At 45.2% G+C, this 10,239-nt stretch overlaps 1 long non-coding RNA gene across 1 annotated transcript; it reads left to right on the forward strand.

The window, feature by feature from the left end:
* The first annotated feature begins 4,960 nt into the window (after positions 1 to 4,960).
* Positions 4,961 to 9,043, forward strand: LOC147911573 (uncharacterized). Its single transcript, XR_015551244.1, has 3 exons — positions 4,961 to 5,253; positions 8,435 to 8,470; positions 8,841 to 9,043. It is a non-coding gene; the product is annotated as an uncharacterized LOC147911573 (long non-coding RNA).
* Positions 9,044 to 10,239: the final 1,196 nt, after the last annotated feature.

Below are 10,239 nucleotides of genomic sequence, written 5' to 3' on the forward strand. Positions count from 1 at the left end.
TTGCCAGTAGCATTTTGCTCATCTTAAGCATAGTGTAAACACCAGATAAATTCCTTGTCAGGGCAGAGCAGACATCTAAGAGAGGGAAAGTAAAAATATGAAGAGGAATCATTTCTGCCTAGGAGTCAACAGACTTCTCTCTCTTGGTTATTTGTTGCTAAGACATGACAATGTGGTCAGCTGAGAATTAGAGAATCCTACCCTAGTCTCAAGAATTAATCATGGTCAAATCTCTTAACCTCTTTAGACCTCAGTTTCTTCATCTGTAATATAAAGAGTTTGAAAAGTGTTTTTGAGTTCTAAACTTCTATGATTTCAAGGTACCCTTTACCCAGATGCACTTGGCAAAACCAGAGTGAATTTTTAGTTATCTTCTTCTGCATCAACATTATTATCCACATCATCACTTAGAGACACAGTAAGTGTCTACTTTTGCATGACACTGACCAAATTAAGTTCCATTTCAGATCACTGCTTATAAGGATAGTAAATCAATAGCTAATTGTTGAGAGAGAAATATAGTGTTGGCACCTGCTGGAACCAGCAGACCGTAGGCTAAAAGGTCTTTCTTTTGTAGTGAGACTGTGCAAACATTCCCTAATGAGACACAACACAATTCTTGTGTACTTAGCAGGATATAAAAGGGAGCTTTGAATCCATGGTTATGAGCAAATAAGAACATGAGTTTTCAAAAAGTTAACTAATGATGCCATTTGCCCGGAATGTGGCTCTTCTCTAGTGTATAAAGAGCAGACATACTTAAGGCCATTTTCATTCCTTCAACAAATATTAACTCAAGGCCTACCACTTGCTGCAAGACAGCAGTGATCTACACTAAGAGCATTTATTCTAGTGGGGTGACACAAACTACAAACAAAAAGAGACATTTGAGGTGATCACTAAAGTTACATATGCATCAATCTTCTTTCATTTTGGACTATTTTCAACCATTTCCTCTTTTCAAGCTTCTCCAGAGCTCTAAGCATGGACTTGAAAATCTATAAATGATGAAACCAAAATTCCTTCTTACATCACCACTCTTTCAAAGATATAGTGTTTATCATGTGAGTGTAAGTACTTCACAGAATGTATTATATGGTTGCTATCATTGAGATTATGAGCAGACATAAAAGATGTCTCTAATAATAGGTTCCTATGGATCAACACTATTTCATCACTTTGTTGAGAGGAAAGATGATGCTATGAAGGGAAAACAAAATATTACATGGAATTCACACTCAAAAATATGTTTCCATCCTAGTTGTGTTATTTAATGTGGGGTGACCTTGGGCAAGGCAGTTACTCCTTCAGAGACAGCAGTAATAACACCCTAAAAAGCATTCTATAAGAATTAAATGAAACAATGTATCAGAAATTGTTCTGTAAATTGCAAAGCAATTACAGCCAGATTACAGGCCAGCCAGCAAAGCAATTTACTTCATGTTATTTTTCTCCTAATTATATTTTCCTCTTCAATCTTTTTTATGCTACTCAATCTTTCTAAATTTAGTTTTATCATTTATTCAACAATAATAATATGTCAAAAATGGTTGTATATTGGAAATTTCATATGATTCAACTTAATTAATAGATGATCACAACAGTAAGTTTTATTATAATTATAGTGAAAATTTTCATGTTGCCTTACCATGTGCAAGGCATGTTCTAGTCACCTGACATGTATTCACTCATTTAATCCTCACAACAATGTTTCGAGCAGACAATATTAACTTCCATTTTACCTACAAGGAATGTTAGAGGTTATGTAATTGTCCAAGGTCACAGAGCTGGTACCCAGGCAGCCTACCTCCAAAGTCTCTTTTAGGGATCCATTAGAGGTTGTGGCACTTACATTGTAAAAGGATCACCCTGGTTTCTGGTTGGCTAATGGACTAGAGGGGACTAAGCAAGAAAGCACATGATTACTGAAATGATCCGGGCAAGCAATTCTGAATACAAGATTTCTTTCCTTTTTAAGGCTGAATAATATTCCATTGTACAGATGCCCCAGATTTTCTTCATCCTTTCACCCACAGATGTACAATTAGGTAGTTTCCATCTCTTGGCTATTGTGAATAATATTGCAGTGCATTTTGTCAAACGTTTTCCTGGCACTTAGTGAGTTTGAAAAAATTCTCCTTCTACACATTAGTTACTGTAATGAACTACCTTTCTAAATGTCTAAAGTTTAAATATTTGTCATTCTACAGAAATACCTTGCCTAATCATGATTTGTGTTGTTATCAGTTCATGAATGATCTAAGATTTTTGTACAAAAAGTTGTTATAATGGCTTTTTTGCATGTATTCAGGAACCTTGCATAATATGGGTATTCCCTGATTCTTGATTTTTAGTCGAGTTTTCTAGTAAGACTTTAGGATAGGAAGTATATTCCTAGATGTGAGGCAGAGAGCAGAAAAATAATAAAGTGATTGTTATATTTAATTATATCAAAAGAAAACTGTCGTCTTCCTAAATTGTTTTTACACACCCTATGCTTATTTGTAAGAATAGCATATATCGTTTTATTAATGAAAAGAAAATTCAATAAACAATTTTAACATAAAACAACATCTATTGAGAAATTATATGAAAATTTTAGCAATATGCTGTAAAAAAATTTCCTCATCTGCAAAATGGAGATGGATAATACCATCTTCCTATGGGTTGCTGTGAAAATACTCAAGAGTAATGTATGTAAAATGCTTACCACCATGTCGGTTGGAAAGTGATGCCCCATTCATTTTTCTACAAGGATGATGAGAGCATTTTTTATGCTTGAAGTCTGTAGTTTTCAAAATATGTTCTACTGTTGTAAAGTGAATCCTTTTTACAAATTATTTGTAGAGTTAGATGATCCCTTTGGAATGCAAATTCAGGCTCCCGTGTGTGCGTGTGTGTGTGTCTATACGCACATATCTCAAATAATACTTCAAGCCTTATAATGAAATCTACCTTCCCCACTCTTGACTCTGGTTCCAAAAACAACTTCTTTAATTTTCTGGTTGAAAATCTGTATTTCTATATTAGCTACTCATACACTTTTTCATTTCTCATCTTTTGACTATTTATATTTTCTTTCTTCTCTGAAAAAATCAGCATGAAGAGTTCTTACATACATTAAAAACATAATCCCCCTTGCCCAATATAACTATTTAATCAATTAGGATAAATCAAAATTCAATGTCTACTGTTTTATGACAAAAGTGTTTACCATTTTATAGCATACGAATCTTATCCAGAGATGTGCTACATCAGATATTATGAACACATTTTCTTTCTCACTTTTTCCATTGACCTTTTAAATGGTAAAATTCCCTTATTTCTTTGTTGTCTTCCTATGGATTCATCACTGGTTCATCTCCTTCCACCAGAAATTTAAATCTCTTTTCAGTAACTTCTGACGCATGAGACAATTCATGGGCTGCAGGTTTTGCTTGGGGACCTCCCACTTGGGCTTGAACATATACACAGGCCCACATATACACAGTATGTCTGGAAGGATAGAGGAGAAATGATGCTTATCTCTGTGCAAAAGGACTGGGAGACAGTGGTAGAGTGAGAATATTTCACTGACTTTACACCACTCTTTGAAGTTTTCCTATACGTGTATCTACGACGTAGTGGCCTCACTCCCCCCAGATTTTTAGAATTAAAATAGCGTTACATCCTTATCTACTGGCTTGGGACAGCAAGTTGTAGAGAAATGTGAAAATATGATCTGATTTTTTAACGAAATTAAGAACAGCAAACACGCACAAAAAATTTATAATTCTAAATATGGGCACATCATTCTATGAGGCTGTGTAAAGGTGGGGAAAGGAATGAAGAAAAGCTGTTCAACATCCAGCCACCTGTACAGTCAAGGGGTCCAGCCCCGCCTCCAGCCCCGCCCCTGGAGCTGATTTCCTCCCACTGTGAAGTCGGCCAGACTTATTCCAGCCCCACCCCCACCTCTTCCCGCCCCTGGAACTGGTCTCTGCCCACAACGCTCGGGCCTGGCTCCGCCCACAGCCTGGTCCCCGCCCCTTGCCCCGCCCGCACCCTTGTCCCCGCCCACAGCCCCGCCTCTAGAACTGGTTTCCACCCACAGCCCCACCCCTAGACCTGGTCCCTGTCCCTGGTGCTGACCCAGCCCAGGGACGGGGCTCTCATTAACTCTAGAAACTAGACACCTCCCCCGAGGCTGGGGGGCGCGGCGCCGCCCCGTCCCGCCCCCACTCCCCCCGCCGCCTCAACCCGGAGCCCCCAAACGTCTGTCCTCCCCTAACTTCCGTCCTCCCCGAACGCCCGCCCCAGACTGGAAGCGGAAGCGCGGGTGGCGCTGTGGATGGAGCGGGCGGTCTGCGCGGTGTGTCCAGTCTTCTCGGCGCGGACGGCATTCCCATGGACCTTCGGCCGATGGGTCGAGGCCCGGTAAGCGGCGGGCGGTCCCGGCTCCGGTCGCGGTCCAGGGAGGGGCCTGGGCCGCGGGCAGCCCCGTCACTGCCCGGCGTCCCTCCGTCCCCCCGGAGCCCCGTTTCCCCCGGGCTGTTCGCTCAGGGCGCGGGAGGCTGCTGTTCCTCCCGGCTCCGGGCGCCGCTGGCCCCTCCTCAAAGTCCCCGTCACCGTCCTCCGTGTGATTTTGTCCCCAGGGGGCTTATCAGCGTCTGCAGGTGGTGTTTGGGTTGTTACTAATGTGGGCGCTCCTGGCATCTAGAGGGGGAGGCAGGGATGCTGCTCAGCGTCCTCCAGGGCCCAGGACGGCCCGACAGAGAATCATCCGGCCCCAGACGTCAATGGTGCGGAGGTTGGGAGACCTGCTCCAGGGCCTGAAAATCTCCCCAGCCCTGAATGAAGTGTGGGAAATGTTTACAAGTCAGCGAGTCACTTACAGGGGCCATAAATGACAAGCTTGTTTAAAGGGTCCGGAGTCACCAAAAGGTCTCTGTCCAGCCAAGTGAGTTGAGTGAGTCAAGTGCACACAGCACGAAGCTGCTTCCTCCCATCTTGGGGAGCAGGTGGCTGGACAGGAATCTGGAAAATCCAGTCTCAGCCAACAGTTACAGTTAAATAAGTAAATACGAAAAAGAAAAGTAAGTGGGGTGGGCTTTCCTTCCATCACCTGTATTACTCCCTGTAAAAGGCCTCAAAAGCAATCTTTGCTTTTTTTTTCCGTTAGAAAAGAAAAGTGTCTGTGGGGCTCAAGTTTGAGTTGAAACCAGGCTCAGGGTCCACCTGTCCTCGCTGATCCGTGGATTTCTGTGTGACCAGGTGAGTACCCTGTGGACCTGGTACCAACAGGTTCCAGCAGCCTCCGCTGTGCAGAAGACCTGCCAGTGGGCTTTCCTGGGCTCAGGTTGTCAGCACAAGGACTCACTGAGAGTGAGGGTATCATGAGAAAAATTATTTATGTTTGATGGATTATATTCAAGGGAAAGATGGTAAGGTGTGTGAGGCTCTGTGTGTGTAAATAATTCAGAAAATACAGTTATTTGCAAAGAAGAACACATTAAACAAATATATGTAAATAAGTGTAAATATGTGTAACAGTAAAGAAATATAGACTTACCTGCATTCCGAATTCTCAAAAGTTAGGATTTCATATATAAATATAAATATATAAATGTTTTACGTGTATATGTAATATTACAAGACATCTCAGTAGCTATTAGCAGGGATGCTCAGCAACATTCCTCAGGCCTATTCAATTTGACTTCTAAAGACCTATAAATGCTCCACAAAGATTCAAAATCTTACAGACACCTGGAGAAAAATATGATTTGAACTTCTTTATGTTAGTAACAGAAATGTAAAGTTAAATTGACCAGCAGCCGGATTTATTTTCAGCATATTGTTGTTGTTTATGAGATTTCAAATCATTTGGAGGAATATTAAGCAACACCTTTTATTTTTTTTATTTTTTTTTTTTATTGTATAAATATCTATTTTTTTTATTTATTTTTTTTTTATTGCAGTAACATTGGTTTATAACATTGCAAAAATTTCAGGTGTACATCATTGTACTTCTATTTCTGCATGGACTACATCATGTTCACCACCAAAATACTAATTACAACCCATCACCACACACATGTAACGAATTATCCCTTTCACCCTCCACCCTCTCCCCTTCCCCTCTGGTAACCACCAATCCAATCTCTGTCCCTATGTGTTTGTTTATTGTTGTTATTATCTACTACTTAATGAAGGGAATCATACGGTATTTGGCCTTCTCCCTCTGACTTATTTCACTTTGCATTATACCCTCAATGTCCATCCATGTTGTCACAAATGGCTGGATTTCGTCGTTTCTTATGGCTGAGTAGTATTCCATTGTGTATATATACCACAGCTTCTTTATCCATTCGTCCCTTGATGGGCACTTAGGTTGCTTCCAAGTCTTGGCTATTGTGAATAAGGCTGCAATGAACACAGGGGTGCATGTACCTTTGCAAATTGGTGTTTTCCAGTTCTTTGGATAAATACCCAACAGTGGAATAGCTGGATCATATGGTAGTTCTATCCTTGATTTTTTAAGGAATCTCCATACTGTTTTCCATAGTGGCTGCTGGTGGGAGTGCAAACTGGTGCAGCAACACCTTTTAGATAGAAGGGTAGGGCACTAGTCTCCAAAAAGATTGTCCTGTCCACCTCACATTCTAAAGGGAATTAACTTTGCTTCTTGAATCCTTTCTGAAATAACAGTCTGGTGATTCACGTTGAAGACAATCTTGTTAAGTAATTTTATATATAATTGTTGGCCTCTCCTAATTGTGTGTGTATGTCTGTGTGCCTTTTTCATTCTAGCATTCCTGGGACGTTCTTGAGGGAATGTGTGCTTGTCATGCAGTAGATATTCTTTGAGTGCACAATTTATGGTGACCCACCATCCTCATTTATTCAGAACAGAGGGGTTTTCCAGGACACAGGACATTTAGCATTCAAACCAGGATTGTTCCTCATCTGATGAGCCAGGCCCTGGGCCAGATGCCTGGGCACCTGGAGAACCAAACAGACCTTGTCCCACCTACATGGGATTTATATTCTGTTAGGGAATTTGGATTTTAGACAGTTAATGATGAGAGTGATTTGGGAGTTTGGCACAAGGGGACTCAAGCGGAGGGGGCAGGGAAGCCCTCTTGAGAAGGACTGATAGTTAGCTTGAGAGCTAGAGTTGGGACTGGATTTAGCTAGTTGGAGGGTTAGACTGGAGTGAGGATGTGGGAGTGTGTTCAAGAGAGCGTTTCAGGCAGAGGGACCCGCATGAGGACACACCTGAAGCAGAGAGCCTGGTGTGTCCATGACCTGAAAGTGGGATGGCTGAGCCGAGTCAACACAGGGGGAGAGGTGTGAGCCAGACCAGCGAGGGGAACAGGCTGGACCAGGTCAGGCGTGACTTTGGACTCTGTTCTAAGACCAGTGGGAAGAGACTGGAGAGGTGCGAGCAGATGGGTGATGTGATTGGCCTTTGGTCTAAGCATGTGGGTTAAAATGGACTTGAGGCTTAAGAATGAAGACTTAAGAGGCAGATAGGAGGTGTTGGGAAGAAGGTTACGAATTAGGTGACTGTTCCCTAGGCCTGGATGATGGCTGTGGAGTAGGAAAGAAGTAGAAAGAAAAGACCTTGGAGTGTAGAACCGTGAGAAGGTAACGGTACTTTCTTGCCTGCATGTGTCAGATGGCACAGGGCACTGACTGTGCTCCTCGCTGCTGTCCGTGCAGACCTGCAGGCGCCCCCTCACCCAGGTCTGTGTGTTCACCCCACTTAGCCACTCACAGGCCTCCCTCCACATCTTAAAGGAAGTCAGGCCTTACTTGTGAGGGGGTTGTCTCAGACGGGAGACACCGAGGAGAGCCCCTCCAGGCATCAGAGCAGCCCCTTCAGCCTCTCCCTCAGGCTCCTCCCCCTCCACTCTCTCGCTTTCCACCCTCAGAAGGACCCCTGCTCAATATTCCACATCCCCATGTTCTACCTCCCTCAGGCTTGAGAAGGGTGGGCAGCCAGTGGGGTGGACATTGTCTGTACCTTCCACTCTGACCCCCGCAGGTCCCTGGCTGGACAGAGAGCGACTCTACTGGGAGCTGAGCCATGAGAGCCAGGGCGTCACCCACCTGGGCTCCTTCATCCTGGATGGGGACAGCCTCTATGTCAGTGTTGAGGGGCTGGGCTATAGCCGTGCTCTCTGTTCCTATCATAGTTCTGTGTTGCCTCCATTGCTCTAAAGTGAGCTGTGATCCATCTCTGTCTCCTTCTGGTCGGGTTGCAGTCTTCTGGGGTGATGACTGGGGCCAGCCACCTTCCATCTCGTTTCATCCCCCCTGAACACCCCTCCACTCTTCCCCTCTGCTTTTCCCTAAGCTTTTCCCACAAAGGACCCTATGTCCTCCCTCTCCCTTAATCCTTTATGTTCACCCCAACTCTTGGTCAGCTCCTCTCACCTTCTCTCCACAGCTGACACCTATGGAGCTGTGGCCCTGACTACTACCAGTGAGTATTCCTGGTCCTCATCTCCTGGGTTCCATCCCCATTTGGGGTTGGGGAGCAGTGGTTCTCCTGCACCCACTGTCCTTGTTGAGAGAAGGACCTGGAAGGGTCCTAACTCATCCCTTCTCTCTCTCCCGTGTTCTGGTGGAGAGTTCCAGCCCAGGGTGAGAAAGCCTTTGTGACAGACATGTTCTCCACCACATTCTGACCCCACGTGGTTTTCACTTTAATTCTCCTAAAGCCTCGCCCTTGGTCCTCCTTTTCCAGGTATCCAGTATGTCTGTCCAGTGTTCTGCCCGTCCATGTGTCTCTCCTCTGTGTTCAGTCTCTCTTGTTCACCTATCTCACTCTCTTGGGCTCCTCTCATCCACAGGCTTGCTCATCCCTCTACTCACACAGTCACCCCTCCCCTCACTCTCATTTATGCTTCACCTGTGAATGGTGGTCCTGGGACAACCACTGCTGGAGCCCGGGTGAGCCTGGGGGCTCCTCCCACTCTGTCCCTCCCTGAGACAGCCCTCGCCACAGCTCCCGAGCTGGCCACCACGTCCCTGCATACTTGATCATCAACTGTGCCACCAGAAGCTACCACAGGTGTCTGGGGGCCGCTTTTCCTTCCCAAGAGAAGCTCTCCAGCCCCACACCTCCACCAGCCAGTTGTGATCCAGGAGCTGGGCAGCCACAGTGTGAGATTCTGGTTTTGAGGAAATGGTGCTGATCACAAAGATTATACCAATGATTCAGTCTGAGGCCAGCCCTCGGAGAGCCCCTAGCCTTGTGAAATTAACATACCAATATAACACTGTGTGGGAGGTTTCGGGAAGAGGCACCTGGCATAGTTTGCAAGGAAGAGCTTGCTAGAGAAAGTTTCACCTGAATAGAGTCTTTAAGAATGACCAGGAGAGACACAGGCAGGTAGAGGATGAAGAGTTTTTCTGGCAGAGAGGATTCCATGAGCAAAGGCTTGCGCCAGAAACAATATGCCATATGGGGAGAATTGAAACGAATTTGGGTTGCGTGAAGCATAAAGTTTAACCCGCAGTACATGGATAAAATGAGACTGAAAGGTCCGCAGGAGCCAGATTGAGTAGAGCCTTGAGTGTCAGGTCAAGAAGGTTGAGCTAAACACTGAAGACCATAGGGAGCCATGGGTCGTACTAGAGCAGTGGTGGCCCTAGTGAGGTATTAATTTCAGAAAGATTCTTCTAGTGGTCCATGTAGAACATCCTTTAGACAGAGCATCCAGTGAGCCTGCTTGGGTGTTGGTCCGGGTGAAGGAAGTTAAGTCCCCTCATCTGGGACAGGGATGGAGAGGGAGTGTATGTGAGGACCAGTGTTCAAGGTGAATGGGTGTTACTGGGAGGGAGGAGGAGCTGAGCAGATATGCTGGTTCTGACTTGGGTGACCACACGGGTGGGTGGTGGTGCCCCTGGGAGAGAAGACGACAGATGATAATGAGTGCAGGACTCTGGTCTGGTCTCAGGCCAGCTCTCAGTGATGGTCATCACTCTCCCTCTCGTCTTGCAGCTTTGGGGCACAACATGAAGACCCTCACAGTCACCTTCCCCATCTCCACCCTCTGGTATTCATCAGACAGGAGCAACGGCTCAGCCACGTTCAACTCCACTGAGAGGGTCCTGCAGAGCCTGGGGAGACCCTGGTCCCAGCAGCTCCTGGTGGGTTAAATCCCACCCAGCCCCTCCCCCAACCCCTGTCCCTCCTGCTCCTTCTCCTCCTCCTTCCTCCGCAGCTGGATCCTTGTTCAAGAAGAG

Source organism: Ceratotherium simum, unplaced genomic scaffold, assembly GCF_057802395.1.
Source record: "Ceratotherium simum simum isolate JZ-2026a unplaced genomic scaffold, ASM5780239v1 HiC_scaffold_43, whole genome shotgun sequence".
Taxonomy (NCBI): Eukaryota; Metazoa; Chordata; class Mammalia; order Perissodactyla; family Rhinocerotidae; genus Ceratotherium; species Ceratotherium simum.